The sequence below is a fragment of the Bubalus kerabau genome, chromosome 8 (genome assembly GCF_029407905.1).
Source record: "Bubalus kerabau isolate K-KA32 ecotype Philippines breed swamp buffalo chromosome 8, PCC_UOA_SB_1v2, whole genome shotgun sequence".
Classification (NCBI taxonomy): domain Eukaryota; kingdom Metazoa; phylum Chordata; class Mammalia; order Artiodactyla; family Bovidae; genus Bubalus; species Bubalus kerabau.
The window spans coordinates 34,043,425-34,063,417 of NC_073631.1; the positions used below are offsets into that span (position 1 = coordinate 34,043,425).

General features: G+C 42.9%; 1 long non-coding RNA gene across 2 annotated transcripts in view; it reads right to left on the minus strand.

The window, feature by feature from the left end:
- Positions 1-470: 470 nt before the first annotated feature.
- Positions 471-19,993, minus strand: part of LOC129659013 (uncharacterized) — an 84,482-nt gene continuing 64,959 nt past the window's right edge. For both annotated transcript variants that reach the window (XR_008717735.1, XR_008717736.1), the window contains one exon: positions 471-1,345. This is a non-coding gene — a long non-coding RNA (uncharacterized LOC129659013). The remainder of the gene's footprint in view (positions 1,346-19,993) is intronic.

Genomic DNA, 19,993 nt, shown 5'->3' on the forward strand with positions numbered 1-19,993 from the left:
AACCTAGATGGCATATTCAAAAGCAGAGATATTACTTTGCCAACAAAGGTCCGTCTAGTCAAGGCTATGGTTTTTCCAGTAGTCATGTATGGATGTGAGAGTTGGACTGTGAAGAAAGCTGAGCACCGAAGAATTTATGCTTTTGAACTGTGGTGTTGGAGAAGACTCTTGAGAGTCCCTTGGATTGCAAGAAGATCCAACCAGTCCATCCTAAAAGAGATCAGTCCTGGGTGTTCATTGGAAGGACTGATGCTAAAGCTGAAACTCCAATACTTTGGCCACCTCATTTGCAAAGAGTTGACTCATTGGAAAAGACCCTGATGCTGGGAGGAATTGGGGGCAGGAGAAGAAGGAGACAACAGAGGATGAGATGGTTGGATGGCATCACCAACTCGATGCACATGAGTTTGAGTGAACTCCGGGAGTTGCTGACGGACAGGGAGGCCTGGCGTGCTGCGATTCATGGGGTTGCAAAGAGTCGGACATGACTGAGTGACTGAACTGAACTGAACTGAACTGCATTTCAAACTCTTTTATTTTCCATGATGGCTACTCCATTTCTTCTAAGGGATTCCTGCCCGCAGTAGTAGATATAATGGTCATCTGAGTTAAATTCACCCATTCCAGTCCATTTTAGTTCGCTGATTCCTAGAATGTCGACGTTCACTCTTGCCATCTCTTGTTTGACCACTTCCAAATTGCCTTGATTCATGGACCTGACATTCCAGGTTCCTATGCAATACTGCTCTTTACAGCATTGGACCTTGCTTCTATCACCAGTCACATCCACAACTGGGTATTGTTTTTGCTTTGGCTCCATCCCTTCATTCTTTCTGGAGTTATTTCTCCACTGATCTCCAGTAGCATATTGGGCACCTACTGACCTGGGGAGTTCCTCTTTCAGTATTCTATCATTTTGCCTTTTCATACAGTTCATGGGGTTCTCAAGGCTAGAATACTGAAGTGGTTTGCCATTCCCTTCTCCAGTGGACCACATTCTGTCAGACCTCTCCACCATGACCCTCCTGTCTTGGGTGGCCTCACATGGCATGGCTTAGTTTCACTGAGTTAGACAAGGCTGTGGTCCGTGTGATCAGATTGGCTAGTTTTCTGTGATTATGGTTTCAGTGTGTCTGCCCTCTGATGCCCTCTCGCAACACCTACTGTCTTACTTGGGTTTCTCTTACCTTGGTCGTGGGGTATCTTTTCATGGCTGCCAGCAATGCGCAGCTGCTGCTCCTTACCTTGGATGAGGGATATCTCCTCACCGCCGCCCCTCCTGACCTTGAATGTGCAGTAGCTCCTCTCGGCCTTCCTGCTATTGAAGGGGGGTTCAAAATTCAGCCTATGAAAGAGAGTAATGAGCATATTCATCACTTAAATTTGTAAAATTTCTGTTAAGAAGGAAAGCAAGTGTTTTTACCAGGCTCAAACAAACAATTACAGGCAAGAAATGTATAGGTAGAATTTTAACTGCTGTCTTAATTTGGAAAAGACCTTTCACGAGTGCCTTGGGATCCCAGTTCAGGATGTGAGGATAACCTGTAATAAGATCAGCCTTGCCTTTCAGTAAACCTTAGCTCTATTGTATTAAATCCTGAAATGCAGAAATGGTAAGGACCTAACAGAAGCAGAAGATATTAAGAAGAAGTGGCAAGAATACACAGAAGAACTATATAAAAAAGGTCTCAATGACCTAAATAATCACAATGGTGTGATCACTCACCTAGAGCCAGACATCCTGGAATGTGAAGTCAAGTGGGCCTTAGGAAGCATCACTACAAAGACAGTGGAGGTGATGGAATCCCAGTTGAGCTATTTCAAATCCTAAAAGATGATACTGTGAAAGTGCTGCACTCAATATGCCAGCAAATTTGGAAAACTCAGCAGTGGCCACAGGACTGGAAAAGGTCAGTTTTCATTCCAATCCCAAAGAAAGGCAATGCCAAAGAATGCTCAAACTACTGCACAATTGCACTCATCTCACACACTAGTAAAGTAATGCTTAAAATTCTCTAAGCCAGGCTTCAACAGTATGTGAACTGAGAACTTCCAGATGTTCAAGCTGGATTTAGAAAAGGCAGAGGAACCAGAGATCAAATTGCCAACATATGCTGGATCATAGAAAAATCAAGGGAGTTCCAGAAAAGCATCTACTTCTGCTTTATTGACTACACCAAAGCCTTTGACTGTGTGGATTCCAACGAACTGTGGAAAATTCTTCAAGAGATGGGAATACCAGACCACCTGACCTGCCTCCTGAGAAATCTGTATGCAGGTCAAGAAGCAACAGTTAGAACCGGACATGGAACAATGGATTGATTCCAAGTTGGGAAAGGAGTACATCAAGGCTGTATATTGTCACCCTGCTTACTTAACTTATATGCAGAATACATCATGAGAAACCCTGGGCTGGAGGAAGCACAAGCTGGAATCAAGATTGCCAGGAGAAATATCAATAACCTCAGATATGCAGATGACACCACTCTTATGGTAGAAAGTGAAGAGGAACTAAAGAGCCTCTTGATGAAAGTGAAAGAGGAGAGTGAAAAGGCTAGTTTTAAACTCAACATTCAAAAAATGATGATCATGGCATCCAGTCCCATAATTTCATGGCAAATAGATGGGGAAACAATGGAAATAGTGACAGATTTTATGTTCTTGGGCTCTAAGATCACCGCAGATGGTGACAGCAGCCATGAAACTAAGACACTTCCTCCTTGAAAGAAAAGCTATGACCAACATAGACAGCATAATAAAAAGTAGAGACATTTCTTTACTGACAAAGGTCCGTCTAGTCAAAGCTATGGTTTTTCAAGTAGTCATTTATGGATGTGGAAGTTGGACCAGAAAAAAGGCTGGGTGCCAAAGAATTGATGCTTTTGAACTGTAGTTTTGGAGAAGACTCTTGAGAGACCCTTGGACTGCAAGGAGATCTAACCACACAATCCTAAAGGAAATCAACCCTGAATATTCATAGGAAGGACTGATGATGAAGCTGAAGTTCCAATACTCTGGCCACCTGATGCCAAGAGTTGACTCATTGGAAAAGACCCTGATGCTGGGAAAGACAGAGAAAGGGGTGACAGAGAATGAGATGTTTGGATGGCATCATCGACTCAATGGACATGAGTTCGAGCAAGCTCTGGTAGATGGTGAAGGACAGGGAAGCCTGGAGTGCTACAGTTCATGGGATCAAAAGAGTCTAAACGACAATTGTATTAAATCATGAAAGCTATGACAACAAGATGAACTGACCTCTCCTGAATGCCTTCTATGCATCAGGTGCTGTGCTACGCAATCTATGCCTATTAAGTGATTCCTTGGGTTTGATAATGTTTAATAGATGAGAAAACAGGTTTAAAGAGGCAAAACAACTGTACTTTTAGTTCCTTATTAAAGCAACTGAACCTGCCTTGTCATTAAGAATATGAAGACAAGCCTCACCTGTACTGCAAGTTTTCTATTTATTCAGTAAAAATTTGAGAGGTAAACCTATGAAGCACTGAGATCAGGCTTGGGGGAAGATGGGAAGAGGGAGGTAATTACTAAGACTTTGGACTTGTCCCAAGAGGTTGACTGTGTAATTGGGAGAGAGGAGAAATGGACCAGGTAAAAGGGAGAAAGGATACAGCCAGGTGCAGTACAAAGTCTCAGAAGAACTTTGGCCAAGAGGACACTGATCCCTACAGAGAGGAGTGAGAAAGCGCGGAGGCGCAGTCCGCACTGAACTGCGTAAAGTGCAGGAGGCATGGAAGCAGGCGGGCTCCCCAGTTCTGCCACCGTTCTTCAACAGCTTAAGTTCATGAAGCTTGGCAGACAGTTTGAGCCCAGGAGGGAGCACTTTCAGATAGAAGATCAACATCTGAGAGCAAACCCCTGGCGAGGGGCACACTGTGTGGAGCCAGCGCAGTGGAGGAAGGCGAGGGCCGCCTGTAGGCTTTGCATGAGTGGCAGGTGTAGGCGGTTGGTGTGGAGAGTGCCTTTCTAAAATAAGGAGCCAACATTCAAAACCCAGGAGATCTCTTACTGAACTTCAGCTTTTTTGGCCACTCTAGACAAATCAAAAGGCCTGGCACCTGCCCTGCACAGCCTCCTATTGTGAGTAGCACCGCCTCCGGGGCTAGATCGTGCTCTCTCCTCGTGTTCCAGCCCCCTCGCTCCCTGTGGTTTGCACCTGCTGACCTCACTTCTTCAAGTTGCTTGCCAGGGCCCTGGAGCAGCAGGGATGCTGTCACTTGGCTGAGTCTCATGGTGAGTCAAAGGACTAAAAAGGTCAACAGGTTCTGTGTTTAAATCTTGTCGCTACGATTTTACTACCTGTTACCTTAGCTTCCTCATCTGTTAAGTGGGCATAACAGTATATTCAAATGTATAACAACCACTCAATATGTGTAATTTGCTTAGCATAGCAACTGGACCCATGAGTTCAGTTCAGTTGCTCGGTCATGTCCGACTCTTTGTGACCCCTTGGACTGCAGAACGGCAGGCCTCCCTGTTCATCACCAACTCCCAGAGCTTACTCAAACTCATGTCCATCGAGTTAGTGATGCCATCCAACCATCTCATCCTCTGTCACGCCCTTCTCCTCCTTCCTTCAATCTTTCCCATCATCAGGGTTTTTTCTAATGAGTCAGTTCTTCGCATCAGGTGACCAAAGTATTGGAGTTTCAGCTTCAGCATCAGTCCTTCCAATGAATATTCAGGACTGATTTCCTTTAGGGCTGACTGGTTGGATTTCCTTGCAGTCAAAGGGACTCTCAAGAGTCTTCTCAAACACCATAGTTCAAAAGCATTTGGCCTTCAGCCTTCTTTAGGATCCAATTCTCACATCCATACATGACTACTTGAAAAACCATAGCTTTGACTAGAAAGACCTATGTTGGCAAAGTAATGTCTCTGCTTTTTAATATGCTATCTAGGTTGGTCATAGCTTTCTTCTGAGGAGCAAGTGCCTTTTAATATCATGGCTGCAGTGACCATCTGCAGTGATTTTGAAGCCCAAGAAAATAAAGTCTGTCACTGTTTCCATTGTTTCCCCATCTATTTGCCATGAAATCATGGGACCAGATGCCATGATCTTCATTTTTTGAATATTGAGTTTTAAGCTAGCTTTTTCACTCTCTGTTTTCACTTTCATCAAGAGGCTCTTTAGTAAAGTCCTCTTCACTTTCTGTCATAAGGGTGGTGTCATCTGTATATCTGAGGTTATAGATAATTCTCCCAGCAATCTTGATTCCAGCTTGTGCTTCATCCATCCCAGCATTTCACATGATGTATTCTGCATACGAGTTGAATAAGCAGGGTGATAACATACAGCCTTGATGTATATTATCCTTTCCCAACTTGGAATCAGTCCATTGTTCCATGTCTGGTTCTAACTATTGCTTCTTGACCTGCATACAGATTTCTCAGGAGGCAGGTCAAGTGGTCTGGTATTCCCATCTCTTGAAGAATTTTCCAGTTTGTTGGAATCCACACAGTCAAAGGCTTTGGTGTAGTCAATAAAGCAGAAGTAGATGCTTTTCTGGAACTCTCTTGATTTTCTATGATCCAGAAGATGTTGGCAATTTGATCTCTGGTTCCTCTGCCTTTTCTAAATCCAGCTTGAACATCTGGAAGTTCTCAGTTCACATACTGTTGAAGCCTTGCTTGGAGAATTTTGAGCATTACTTTGCTAGCATGTGAGATGAGTGCAATGGTATATATTTTGAATATTCTTTGGCATTGCCTTTCTTTGGGATTGGAATGAAAACTGACCTTTTCCAGTCCTGTAGCCACTGCTGAGCTTTCCAAATTTGCTGGCATATTGAGTGCAGCACTTTCATAGCATCATCTTTTAGGATTTGAAATAACTGGAATTCCATCACCCCACTAGCTTTGTTTGTAGTGATGCTTCCTAAGGCCCACTTGACTTCGAATTCCACGATGTCTGGCTCTAGGTGAGTGATCACACCATCGTGGTTATCTAGGTCATTAAGATCTTTTTTTGGACCTATAGAAAGCTTTAAGTAGAGGTCAGCTCTTATTATTGTTAACCGTTGTTCTAGGGTTTGGTCAGTGGGTGAGTTTGCCTTTGGGCCTCAAATGTAAGTCAAGAAGATCCCCTGGAGGAGGTAATCTCAACCCATACCAATATTCTTGCCTGGAAAAATGCCACAGACAGAGCCACCTGGCAGGCTATAGTCCGTGGCGTTGCAAAGAGTTTGACATGACTGAGCAACTTAACACTCTCTGTTTTTCAGTTACCTCCCTTAGAGAACAGTGCTAATGGAGCCAATCTTTTCTGTTTGGGGCATATGGGGGTGTTGGGGGGTGCAGTTAGTTTTGTACTGTTTCAAAAACATTTCTGCAACCCTGGCTCAGCCAGGCCATCTCACACACCTGTCATTATTCCAAAAACGTACCAGGAAATAGTCTAGAAAAGCATTCATTGACAAAGGGGTTGGTGGCATCTCTTTTGCACACCAGGTACAACCATTTCTAAAAACAAACACACAAAAACCACCTCCAATCTCTGTTGTACTAAGGACTTATGCCCTATGCACATTAAATCCAAGCAAACTCTATTCTATCAGAGATAAGGTTGAAGACAGTAACACGCCCTTCATGATAACACGGTAGACAAGATTAAGGGCAGGAGAGAGGTATTAATACATTTACATACATGAATTTTATATTTATAGCTATAATTATTCTTCAGCTAATAATAACCTGAGTTAACATTCACTGAACAGACAGGGACTGATTGCAGGAGAAGAGGAGGAGGGTGTAAGGTGTGGGCTGCCAAGATTAACCCAGGAGGCATTTTTAGTTTGTACTGTGTAAATCCTACACAGGATGATGGAGACTGTTCTCCCTTGAGAATTGTATAACCACAAAGTGGCGAGACTCAGGGTGGCACCTCTTCTGTTCCTTTCCCTGCTGTAGCACAGAGGCTGGAAACAGGGGCCAGACTCCCCAGTTTCAAATTCCACATCTAAGCAAGTCACTTAATTTATCCAGTTTCAGTTTCCCCGTGTGAAATTCCTCCTACCCAGGGCTGTTATGAGGATAAAATATGTAAGAAGTGCTTAGCAAAGAGCCTGACATACAGTTAACATTCAAAGCTAGACATTTATATTACTATTATTAATTAAAGGTCAGTCTCTCTCTTTTTTTTTTTAACTGAAGTATAGCTGTGGTGCTAAAGAAGACTCTTGAGAGTCCCTTGGACAGCAAGGAGATCAAACCAGTCAATCCTAAAGGAAATCAGTCCTGAATATTCATTGGAAGGACTGATGAAGAAGCTGAAGCTCCAATAGTTTGGCCACCTGACTCGAAGAGCCAACTCACTGGAAAAGACCCTGATGCTGGGAAAGACTGAAGGCAAAAGGAGAAGAGGGTGGCAGAGGATGAGATGGTTAGATGGCATCACCGACTCACTGGACATGAATTTGAGCAAACTCCAGGAGGTAAAGAAGGACAGAGGAGCCTGGTGTGCTGCAGTCCATGGGGTTGCAAAGAATCGGACATGACATAGTGACTAAACCACATCGTTGATTTACAATGTTGTGTTAGTTTCAAAGTGAAAGAAAGTGAAGTCGCTCAGTTGTGTCCAACTCTTTGTGACCCCATGGACTATAGCCTACCAGGATCCTCCGTTCATGGGATTTTCCAGGCAAGAGTACTGGAGCAGGTTGCCATTTCCTTCTCCAGGAGATCTTCTCGACCCAGGGATTGAACCTGGGTATCCTGCATTGTAGGCAGACGCGTTATTATCTGAGCCACCAGGGAAGTCCAGGTGTTAGTTTCAGGTACACGGCAAAGTGCTTATGTTATATCTATCTATTCTTTTTTCAGATTCTTTTCCCTTATAGGTTATTCCAAGATACTGAGTAGAGCTCCCTGTCCTATACAGTAGGCCCTTGTTGGTTATCTAGAGTTCTGGTATACCAGCTTAGTTGCCCTGCACCATGTGGAGTCTTCCCAGATCAGGGATCCAACCAGTGTCCCCTGCATTGGCAGGCAGATTCTCTACCACTGGACTACCAGGGAAGTCCTGGGCATTTTGTTTAAAGGGTCAAGAGATTGACCTTTGACATAGAAAACAAACTTGTGGTTACCAAAGGGGAAAGGTTGGGCAGGGGCTGCTAATTAGGAGTTTGGGTCTAACATATACACATATTTTAATTTATTATCTATGTCTGAGGTCACGTTCTTGACCCTTTAAACAACATGCTCAGAATGCTCACCAGAAGTAGAAAGAATATCTTCTCTCTGGGTCTCTCTTGAGTTCCCTGTCACCTTGGAGTCTGGAAGGGAGAAGGCATGCTTGTTTCCCTCCTCCAGGGAAATGCAGACATGAAGGGGAAGAGGATATAAAGGTGTTTGACCTGGAGGGCTCAGCTACAGAATCGCTGCAGGAAAGAAGACAAAGTTGTAGAGCTGAGAAAACAAGAGCAAAGTTGAATCTGGGCAGAAAGACAGAGGACACCCAGCAGGTGTAAACTGGTCTTTGCTTTTACTCTGACACAAGGCCAAAAGTATAAGCGCAGTTGTTACTGGGCACCCAAGGCCTCACGTGGCTGAGATGAACACATTTTCCATCATTTTACTTACAGGGAAGCATGAAGTTGGATTCCTGTTTCTGAATCTCATTAAGAGAGAACTTTCAAATCAGGTACCATGCTAAGGGCAATTTCTCAATTAAGACTAACAAAATGCATTACCTTCATGAACAAGTTTCAATATTTCAATATTCTAGATTTATAACCAGACATGGGAATAACAGGTCCATGGAGCCTTTGACTATTAATTTTTCCCCCTAAGTCGGCTTGGAGAACTCCCGCCCTGTCTTAGGCAGTATGTGCAGACCCTGGACTGAAATCCTGGTAGGCGGAACAGAAGAGCACACTTAGCTAATGATTCTTCTCACCTCTCTCTTGACATGTGGACTCCTGAGAAATACAGTGGGTGAATTTTATGACTGACACTAATTTATACAGGCTTTAAAGGGGGCCTTTTCTGCCTACAGCCTCTTCTTAGGAGAGTAAAGTATTGGAGCCACAGCAAGACAGTCTAAATGCAGGGGAAGGGGTGCCTGGGGAAATCTCACTTGGACCAAGCGGATGGCCGTGGATAAGCATGTGTTAAAGGACCAAATTAAGATGTCAGCGCCTCATGGTACAGGCTGTCCTTCCAGAGCGAGCTAGCCCTCTGCTGGAAAACAGGCAGGCACTCAGTAATGAGAGAGAGGCTTAGATGCTTGCCAGACAAACACGACAGGGGATGGGACAGGAGCCTCAAGAGGTAATTGGCAACTAGAAGCCAGTGAACCAGGGTGGAGGTGAAAGGCAGTCCAGCCTCTTGATTTTGTTTCCCTTTTGCTGTTGATATCTGAAAAGCTTCGCACTGGTGATCCTCATGCTTGAATCTTCAGTGCTTGATTGGTCTATTCATGTAGAAATGACGATTTTGAAGACTATGCTTTTGTCCTCCATTCCCTTAACATGAGCTGCAGGCATGGGTTTAGCTCTTCCCTAGATAGCCTCCAGTCCAGTTTGGGGGTTCTTGGAGGGAATGCCCCCAAAGACTTAGGCCAACATGTCTGAGAAGGGTGGAGAAGGAGCCCCCGGCACCATGCCACTGGGATACACGGGATGTAAATTCCTGCCACTTGCTACAAACTCAGAAAAGCTCTTGAGCATTTGCATTTGCTTATGAAACATGCTCTTGACTTGATGAAATGAAAAACGATATGAACCCTGCCCACAGGTTATTTATCCCAGCAGCAAATGCTCAGGATGTCTGAAATTCTATTATCACGGAAGCCCCTGTGGACCTCTGGTTCTTTTTCTCTGAATTTAAATGAGCCCTAATGCCTTTCCATCTGTCCTCTGAGGTCCAATTTTTGAATGACAGAATCATCTTGGAGGCTCTGCTCTGGGCAGTCCATGAGGAGGGGGGACTCCAGCTCTCATGCCAGGGGTCAGCCGCCTACAGCCCATGGGCCACATGCAGTCTGCCTCTGGTTTTTTAAGTAAAGTTTTACTAGAAAACAGCCCTCCACATTTCTTATAGATTGTCAATGACTGCTTTCAAGCTATAACAACCAAGTTGAATAGTTGTGAGACTGGCCTGCATGGGCTAGAATATTCTCTAGACAGTCCCCTATAGAAAAAATTCCCTGTGGCATGGCCCCTTCTGCAGATGTCACTGACCTCGCAGGGGGGAGCATGGAGGAGGAAGTATGAACTCAATAGGTTTCTTTTCCCTTCCTTGTGCCCAGGGACCCCCACTTTCCAACTCCTCTCATTCCTACCATGGGAGTCTTTGGCGCTCAGGGTCACAGAGTGAATTATACTCTTGAATCCACAGCCCAGTATTCTAGGTGGGCACCAGGTCCTTGCTTGCTTATACTTTATTTCATTTAACCCCTTCATCTCCAGCCCCACCCTCTGTGTCTCCTCACTCTTCCTTCCTATAGGCATGTCACTCAGAAGTGTCTGATATGCATTAAAAAAAACTTTAACTGTTAGTCACTTGACTTCAGCCCACCAGGCCCCTTTGTCCATGGGATTATCCAGGCAAGGATACTGGAGTGGGTTGGCATTCCTTTCTCCAGGGGATCTTCTTGAACCAGGGACTGAACCCAGGTCTCCTGCATTGCAGGCAGATTCTTTACCATCTAAGCCACTGAGGAAGCCCTGATATGCATGAACTCTTATAAAAGGTGTAATGTTGTTGATTATGTGTTTGTGTTTTTAATGTACATAAATGATACTGTTATAAATCTCATTTCATTTTTTTCCACTAAAAATCATCTTCATTCAGCACTATGTTGTTGATATCTATGCTTTTTGTGTATATCTAGTTCACTGTTTCTAATTATACCTCAAAGATTTGGGGGGGAAAGACAGTAGATTTTTTTCTCAAAAAGTGGAAACCTCTGGTGTATGAGTTCTTCATAACACTTGTGACATTGTATCTCCCCAGGGAAGACAGAATTTTTGAAAAAGAACTTGCCACACATAAAACATAATAGGGTTTACATTAATCGATAGGTTGCTCAGTTTTTTATCATCCCTGGTGTCAAATTTAGTTTTGAGGCCCTATTTCTGATAAACATTTCATATATTCTGTGCTAATCACTCCCAATTTATCCCTACAAGTTCATCTGTGGCTAGCCATTCCCAACCATATACCGTCTATATCAGGTTTAGTGATAACCCAAGGTTAGGGTTTTCTCAGAAAATAAACTCAGGCAGGCCTACCCATAAATGGGCAAGAAAAAGCCAGAATGGTGTTAGTCCCCAGTAGCTGCTGGATCAGCTCCACTGAACCCCAACTATGAGAAAAACCCAGCGGGACCATGTTCCCTCTCTCATTCCCTCGTCATACACTCTGTTGGGAGGGTAGGTTTGGTTCAGAAGCCTCCTTGACCCTTGGGCTCAACAACCTCTCAAGAGTTGGAGGGTGAACTGAGCAGAGAATTTGTCAGATAAATAGTGTTTGATCCACATTAAGTTCATTTCAGTTCAGTCGCTCAGCTGTGTCTGACACTGCGACCCCATGAACTGCAGCACGCCAGGCCTCCTTGTCCATCACCAACTCCCGGAGTCCACCCAAACCCATGTCCATTGAGTCGGTGATACCATCCAACCATCTCATCCTCTGTCGTCCCCTTCTCCTGCCCTCAATCTTTCCTAGCATCAGGGTCTTTTCAAATGAGTCAGCTCTTCACATGAGGTGGCCAAAGTATTGGTTTCAGCTTCAACATCAGTCCTTCCAATGAACACTCAGGACTGATCTTTAGGATGGACTGGTTGGATCTCCTTGCAGTCCAAGGGACCCTCAAGAGTCTTCTCCAATACCACAGTCCAAAAGCATAAATTCTTCGGTGCTCAGCTTTCTTCACAGTCCAACTCTCACATCCATACATGACCACTGGAAAAACCATAGCCTTGACTAGATGGACCTTTGTTGACAAAGTAATGTCTTTGCTTTTTAATATGCTATCTAGGTTGGTCATAACTTTCCTTCCAAGGAGTAAGCATCTTTTAATTTCATGGCTGCAATCACCATCTGCTGTGATTTTGGAGCCCAGAAAAATAAAGTCAGCCACTGTTTCCGCTGTTTGATCCATGATTTTGTGTTAAACTCAAGGGAAGAATATTCAACTTTTAACCAATCATTATTTTCATAAAATATGGCACATAGTTTCCTAGCTAAAGCTTCTGACTACACTTATCATGAGAATTTGTACTTTTTGTGTTGCTTTTTATATTGCTAGAAAAAAAAGAACTGTGTCTTTTGATGTATGATATGTATTTAATATGAGTGCATGCGTATGTGCTCAGTCTCTTCAGTCCTGTTCAGCTGTTTGTGACCCCATGGACTGTAGCCCACCAGGCTCCTCTGTCCGTGGAATTTCTAGGCAAGAATACTGAAGTGAGTTGCCATTTCCTCCTCCAGGGCATCTTGCCTACCCAGGGACTGAACTTGAATCTCCTGCAGCTGCTGCATTGGCAGGTGGATTCTTTACCACTGAGCCACTTGGGAAGCCCATCTAATATGAGAATAGGCAATAAAAGATAGACTAAGGATTTGCATGTACATTTATAGTAATATCAATAACCTCAGATATGCAGATGACACCACCTTTATGGCATAAAGTGAAGAGGAACTAAAAAGCCTCTTGATGAAAGTGAAAGTGGAAAGTGAAAGGTTGGCTTAAAGCTCAGCATTCAGAAAACGAAGATCATGGCATCTGGTCCCATCACTTCATGGCAAATAGATGGGGAAATAGTGGAAACAGTGTCAGACTTTATTTTTTTGGGCTCCAAAATCACTGCAGATGGTGACTGCAGCCATGAAATTAAAAGACGCTTACTCATTGGAAGGAAAGTTATGACCAACCTAGATAGCATATTCAAAAGCAGAGATATTACTTTGCCAACAAAGGTTCATCTAATCAAGGCTATGGTTTTTCCAGTGGTCATGTATGGATGTGAGAGTTAGACTGTGAAGAAAGCTGAGCACCGAAGAATTGATGCTTTTGAACTGTGGTGTTGGAGAAGACTCTTGAGAGTCCCTTGGACTGCAAGGAGATCCAACCAGTCCATTCTGAAGGAGATCAGCCCTGGGATTTCTTTGGAAGGAATGATGCTAAAGCTGAAACTCCAGTACTTTGGCCACCTCATGCGAAGAGTTGACTCATTGGAAAAGACTCTGATGCTGGGAGGGATTGGGGGCAGGAGGAGAAGGGGACGACAGAGGATGAGATGGCTGGATGGCATCACTGACTCGATGGACGTGAGTCTGGGTGAACTCCGGGAGTTGCTGATGGACAGGGAGGCCTGGTGTGCTGCGATTCATGGGGTCGCAAAGAATCGGACACAACTGAGCGACTGAACTGAACTGAACTGAACTTATAGTAATATTTGAATTATAATATTGTTATCAGATTCCTAATAGAGATCCAGAAAGCTTTTGTAGAGTATCTAATGTACCACTCATAAATTACTACTATTGGCTTCCTAACCTACCCCAAAATTTTAAGGCAATGCTAATTTACATTTAGAGCAGTATATACTGAGAAGAGACAGTGGTGAATAGAAAAGGGGATGATTTCTGCAGGAGGTGATGGAATGATCTTTTTTACTGGCCCAGGGCTCGAGGCTCTATACAGGATGGTGACAAGGGACTGCAGCACAGAGGTTAGCACAGGTACAACTGTTTCCTAAATCGCCCCTATGGAGTCCAGACCAATGCCAGTGGCAATTCTGTTAATTAGAGAAGGGCTCCTGACAGTCCATAACTCATTGCTTTTGTACCTAGTCAATACTATCTTCAACTCAATTTCTTAGACTTATAATTGGAATAGAGGACCTGTAGTTCAGCTCATGGCTGTTTTTTTTTTTTTTTTCTTTCTTTTTTTAGTTCACAGTGGGCTGAACAATGTGCCCCCACCAAAAAGTATACGTACACAAAATCAAGCTTGTCAGAATAAAGTAACTCAGACTAACTCTCTGCCTTTCTCTCTCTTTATGAATCTGACTTCTGCCTACACACATTTCAGCACTGCAGATAGACGAGCAAGCTTTCCAATCTGCAATTAACAAAGTTTAAGAGACAGAATCAAGATTGCCAGGAGAAATATCAATAACCTCAGATATGCAGATGACACCACCCTTATGGCAGAAAGTGAAGAGGAACTAAAAAGCCTCTTGATGAAAGTGAAAGAGGAGAGTGAAAAAGTTGGCTTCAAGCTCAACATTCGGAAAACGAAGATCATGGCATCTGGTCCCATCACTTCATGGGAAATAGATGGGGAAACAGTGGAAACAGTGTCAGACTTTATTTTTCTGGGCTCCGAAATCACTGCAGATGGTGACTGCAGCCATGAAATTAAAAGACGTTTACTCCTTGGAAGTAAAGTTATGACCAACCTAGATAGCATATTCAAAAGCAGAGATATTACTTTGCCAACACAGGTCCATCTAGTCAAGGCTATGGTTTTTCCAGTGGTCATCTATGGATGTGAGAGTTGGACTGTGAAGAAAGCTGAGTGCCGAAGAATTGATGCTTTTGAACTGTGGTGTTGAAGAAGACTCTTGAGGGTCCCTTGGACTGCAAGGAGATCCAACCAGTCCATCCTAAAGGAGATCAGTCCTGGGTGTTCATTGGAAGGACTGATGCTGAAGGTGAAACTCCAATACTTTGGCCACCTCATGCGAAGAGTTGACTCATTGGAAAAGACCCTGATGCTGGGAGGGATTGGGGGCAGGAGAAGAAGGAGACAACAGAGGATGAGATGGCTGGATGGCACCACCGACTCGATGGACATGAGTTTGGGTGAACTCCAGGAGTTGGTGATGGACAGGGAGGCCTGGCGTGCTGCGATTCATGGGGTCGCAAAGAGTCGGACACGACGGAACGACTGAACTGAACTGAACTGAAGAGACCCTTTCTGAAATTCAATCTGAGGAGAGCTATACCTCTGCTTTATAGCTAAACAGACTTTCCACTCATTAAATTGAAGTGCCCATCAGGATTAAGGCCAGGAGTTCCATGGAAGGAAAAGTCTAGAATGCATCAATGAGGAAAGCAGGAAGCATAACAAAACTCACTTTAAAATCTTTTTTAGGATAAGCAGTCACAACAGTGAAGATTTTCACATAAGAGATGACTATTTTATTCATCCTAATTAGGTATCTTTTTAAAAAAAAAAACAACTTTGAACAAGAGTCTGCTTCAATGCCACTGCAGAACCCAAGTACTTGGCAAGCACAGAGCAGTCAGCTATGGAGCCTTCCTGCCCAGCACTTGTTCCACTGAGACACCTCCTCCTCTTTCCTGCCTCCACCCCCAGCACACATCCAGAGTTTAGTCACCTTCTTCCAGAGTGTCTTAATGATATATGTTCTGCTATTTGTCATCTTCCCACCTACATTCAAAAGTCACAAAATATCAACTGTCATTTTTTTTAAGAAAACCAAGAAAATTATAACTTCTCATGTCAGCTGGGCCTAATGAACAGCAGCTCTTTTACAACTTAGAGGATGGGCTCAAGGGAAGTCCCAAAGATCAATTTCCTATATGAAAAACTATACACAGAGTCTGCTGAATTTTTTTTTAAGTTGAAAGAGACTCCATAACTGACTCAAAATAACATTTTTATTTTTAAAAAATGAAGCCTTAATTTATGAACCAGAACCTTCATAAATGCATAAGCTCAATATTTTTCATATTTACTTTTTGAAAGGTATTTGCTGATTCTATTTATACCTTTGCTATAACAAAGCTAATAAGAAGTGGCAGTACTTCCCCACTGTCTTATGCTTTCAGATTTGGAGTTGTAGAGGCTCTTAAAAATTTCAAGACTGTGTCACGTTTCAAAAGGACCAGCCTAGATTGGGAGGCAACATGAAAAGACTTCTCTCTTTGTGCCTCTTGACACTGTTTATGATATAACCTGTGAGGCTGTTCTATCATCTTCCTCTTTCCTCCCCATTCTGCCTGGTTTCCACCCAGAGCTCTTTGGTTTTTTATCATTATGCAGTTCTGTGCAGAAAACCAGGATATGTATCTGAATTTCATGAGCAATGAATGATTAATATAGTGCTCGGCATGGGATAGGGGAGGAAAGGTTTCTTTCCCTGACTACCATGAAGAAAAACTTCTTTGATTTAACCCCAACTCTTAAGGGCAACTAGCCCGTTACTTCTGTCAGGCTCCTAGCTGTCCTGCTGCTGTTGCTGCTAAGTCGCTTCAGTCGTGTCCAACTCTGTGCGACCCCAGAGACGGCAGCCCACCAGGCTCCCCCGTCCCTGGGATTCTCCAGGTAAGAACACTGGAGTGGGTTGCCATTTCCTTCTTAGCTATCCTGAGGTAGAGCCAAAAGGTCAGAAAAACCCATAATGAGTTTATGAGAATATTTCCTCTTAACATTCCTTATTCAGATTATTTACCAGCAGATATGGTCATGGAAAGGCTATGGCTGGAAACCAGCTCTACATGAGAATACTGTAATGGATTTCCCTTCCCTTAGAAATCAACATATGTAATGCTATTAATATATGAATAGCAAAGTACCTTCAAAGTTGCTAGAGTGTAAGTTTCTAGAGGGCAGAGATTCTTCTGTTGTTCACTAACATATCCTAAGAGACCAGAACAGTGCCTGCACATGTTAAAATGAAAGTGAAAGTCACTTAGTTGTGTCCAACTCTTTGTGACCCCATGGACTATACAGTCTATGGAATTCTCCAGGTCAGAATACTGGAGTGGGTAGCCTTTCCCTTCTCCAGGGGATCTTCCCAACCCAAGGATTGAACCCAGGTCTCCCGCATTGTGGGCGGATTCTTTACCAGTTGAGCCACAAGGGAAGCCCTGCACATGTTAAGTGCTTAATAAATATTTATGGATCAAATGAATGAAGTCAGAAGATACGGTACAGCTATGTGTATTTAGGAGTTTGGGAAGTGGGAATAATAAAGCAGTCAGAATCAACTGTGGAAACAGACACCACTGGCTCCTAATAGAGGTCACTCTTTTGAGGTTTGCTTTTCAAAAGGGTTCGATTTTCCTTACAATTGTAACTGACTCACAGAAATTCTGGCAAGCAAAAAAGTGATTACAGGAGCAAAACCAGGAACATTTTAATCTGCATTAAATGTCTAAACTTTCCTAATTCTAAAATTCACCTAAAAATTGTCTTTTCCTGTGCAAAAAATTTATTTGCAGAAAATAAAGTTAGTGAATACTGTATTTCCAACTTTGACTTTTTTTTTTCAAAACTATTACTAGCAACTACAGCTTAAATATGTGAAACTAGTATGTGAAGGCTTGTTTTTTTGTTCGTTTGTTTTTCCAGTTGCTTAGCCTAGGTCAGTGTGACGTCCAGGCCCACCACCTAAACGAGAACAACCATAGAGCCACCTCTGCACTGTCGTGACAACCAGTAACCCAGAGATGAGGGTCCTAGGATATTTCTCAACTCGGCCACTAGCAAGGAAAGCTATGACAAACCTAGATAGTGTATTAAAAAGCAGAGACATCGCTTTCCCAACAAAGATCCATGTAGTTAAAGCTATGGTTTTCCAGTGGTCATGTATGGATGGGAGAGTTGTACCATAAAGAAGGCTGGACACTGAATTAATGCTTTGGAATTGTGGTGCTGGAGAAGACTCTTGAGAGTCCCTTGGACAGCAAGGAGATCAAACCAGTCAAAGCTAAAGGAAATCAACCCTGAATACTGATTGGAAGGTCTGATGCTGAAGCTGAAGTTCTAATACTTTGGCCACCTGATGCCAAGAGCTGACTTATTGGAAAAGACCTTGATTCTGGGAAAGATTGAGGGCAGGAGGAGAAGGGGACAACAGAGGATGAGATGGTTGGATGGCATCGCCAACTCAACGGACATGAGCAAACTCCAGGAGATAGTGAAGGACAGAGGAGCCTGGTGTGCTGCAGTCCATGAGTCACAAAGAGTTGAACATGACTTGGCGACTAAACAACAATAGCCGCTAGTAAACTGATCTTTGAAAAGTCAAATTGCATCGCAATTTCATCACCTGTTAAGCTTAAATCTATCATCCAGACTTTTGAATTGAAATAGTCATGATATGAAAATCTTTTAAAAAATTATAAGGTAAACAAGAAATACAAGTAAGAAATACATGATGTGGTTGCATCTATATATTGACACAATACTTTACCCTCATTCCTGCCCTAAAAACAACTAAGGGAATGGAACGTTCTGATCATGTCTTCTGGAAAATCCATGTATATAATCACCTGCCTTTTGCAGCTCTGATGGAACCCAAAGAGCTGTGGTGTTTGAGAAGGCAGCTCTGGTTCAATATCGGTCTCTAGCGTAATAACTACTCCTCAAATTAGTTGATGTCTCTAAGCTCCAATTTCTCCACCTGTAACATGGGACCCCACTCCAGTGTTCTTGCCTGGAGAATCCCAGGGACGGGGGAGCCTGGTGGGCTGCCACCTATGGGGTCGCACAGAGTCAGACACAACTGAAGCCACGCAGCAGCAGCAGCAGCAACATGGGAATAATGAACAGAGCTGCTGTAAAGTGAGAACATTGTCCAAGTAATTTGTAACAGGAATAGCAACAATGTATCTTTTCATATTAGTTTTTTTCAGATCTGAGATTCAAATTCAGGTTTTATTTCAGATATAGTCCCACTTCCTTTATTCCCGAGTTACATTTGTTCTTAAGTAAACTTGGTGCTCATTCTGTGTGTAAGGAGAAAATATCTGTGATTTTTTGGCATGTTAAGTGGCATGTGCCTTAGTAAAGTATCATTCAGAAGACCTCACCCTTGATACAAGTTACAATTGAAGAGACAATTTACAGAATTCTTTGTGCACTTATATTTTTAAGCCTCCCTTTCAGTGCAAATTTTGCTTATAGCAACCAGTGCTTAGGCCAATATTGTTGACCAGGTAAATAACACATGAAAATGTAATTCCTGATTAAAGGTCTCCATGATGAAAAGGACCAGACCACCTCCCTGAAAAGATCTGGAAAAAGCAGCATCTCATCACAGCACTTCTATTACCTACACTTTCTTCTCCACCTCTCTTTTTGGGCTACCCTAATTGTCTGCAGAAAAAGTCTCCATGTTGCCAGCTTCCTGGGTCTCGCCTTAGAACACATCTATATACACAAAGATACTAATTGAAGAAGAGAAAGAGAGGAAGGAGGAGGAGAAGAAGAATTTTCTTGGTAAGAAGTTAAATACAGTTGACCTTTGAACACTGCAGTGGGTGGGGAGATAGGGGCACCCACACCCTGCAGAGGGAAAATCTGAGACACTTGTCACAGTGGGATGTCTGTGGTTCTGCAATCTCGGATTTATTGGGAAAAAAATTCCTTGCATAAGTGGCTGGGGAGGGGAGAGTGGGCCACATATTTTAATCCTGTACACTGATGCTAAACGCCTCCAAACAAATTTCCATATCTTCACTTTGTAGTAAAGCTGCAAAGTGTACCTATGACTTTTTTATTGTAAAATACACATAACATAAAACTTACAATTGTGGCCATTTTTTAGGTATATAGTTCAGTGGCATTAAGTCAATTTACATTGTTTTGCAACCATCAGCACCATCCATCTGCAGAGATTCCTCATCTTCTCAAGTGGAAACTCTGTACCTATCAAACAATAACTCCCCATTCCCCAGTGTTCCCAGTCCCTGGTAGCCTACAGTCTACTTTCTGTCTCTATGAACTGGACTACTCTAGATTTCTCATGTAAGTGAAATAACACAATATTTACATTATTTTTTGTGTGTGGCTTCTTTCATTTAGCATTACGTCTTCAAAGTTCATCCCTACTACAGCAAGTATCAAAATCTCATTTATTTTTAAGGCTGGACCATATTTCATGTATATACCATATCTTGTTTATCTATTGATCCATCCATGAATGTTTGGTTATTTTCTACCTTTTGACTATTGTGAATAATGCTGCTATGAACACTGATATAC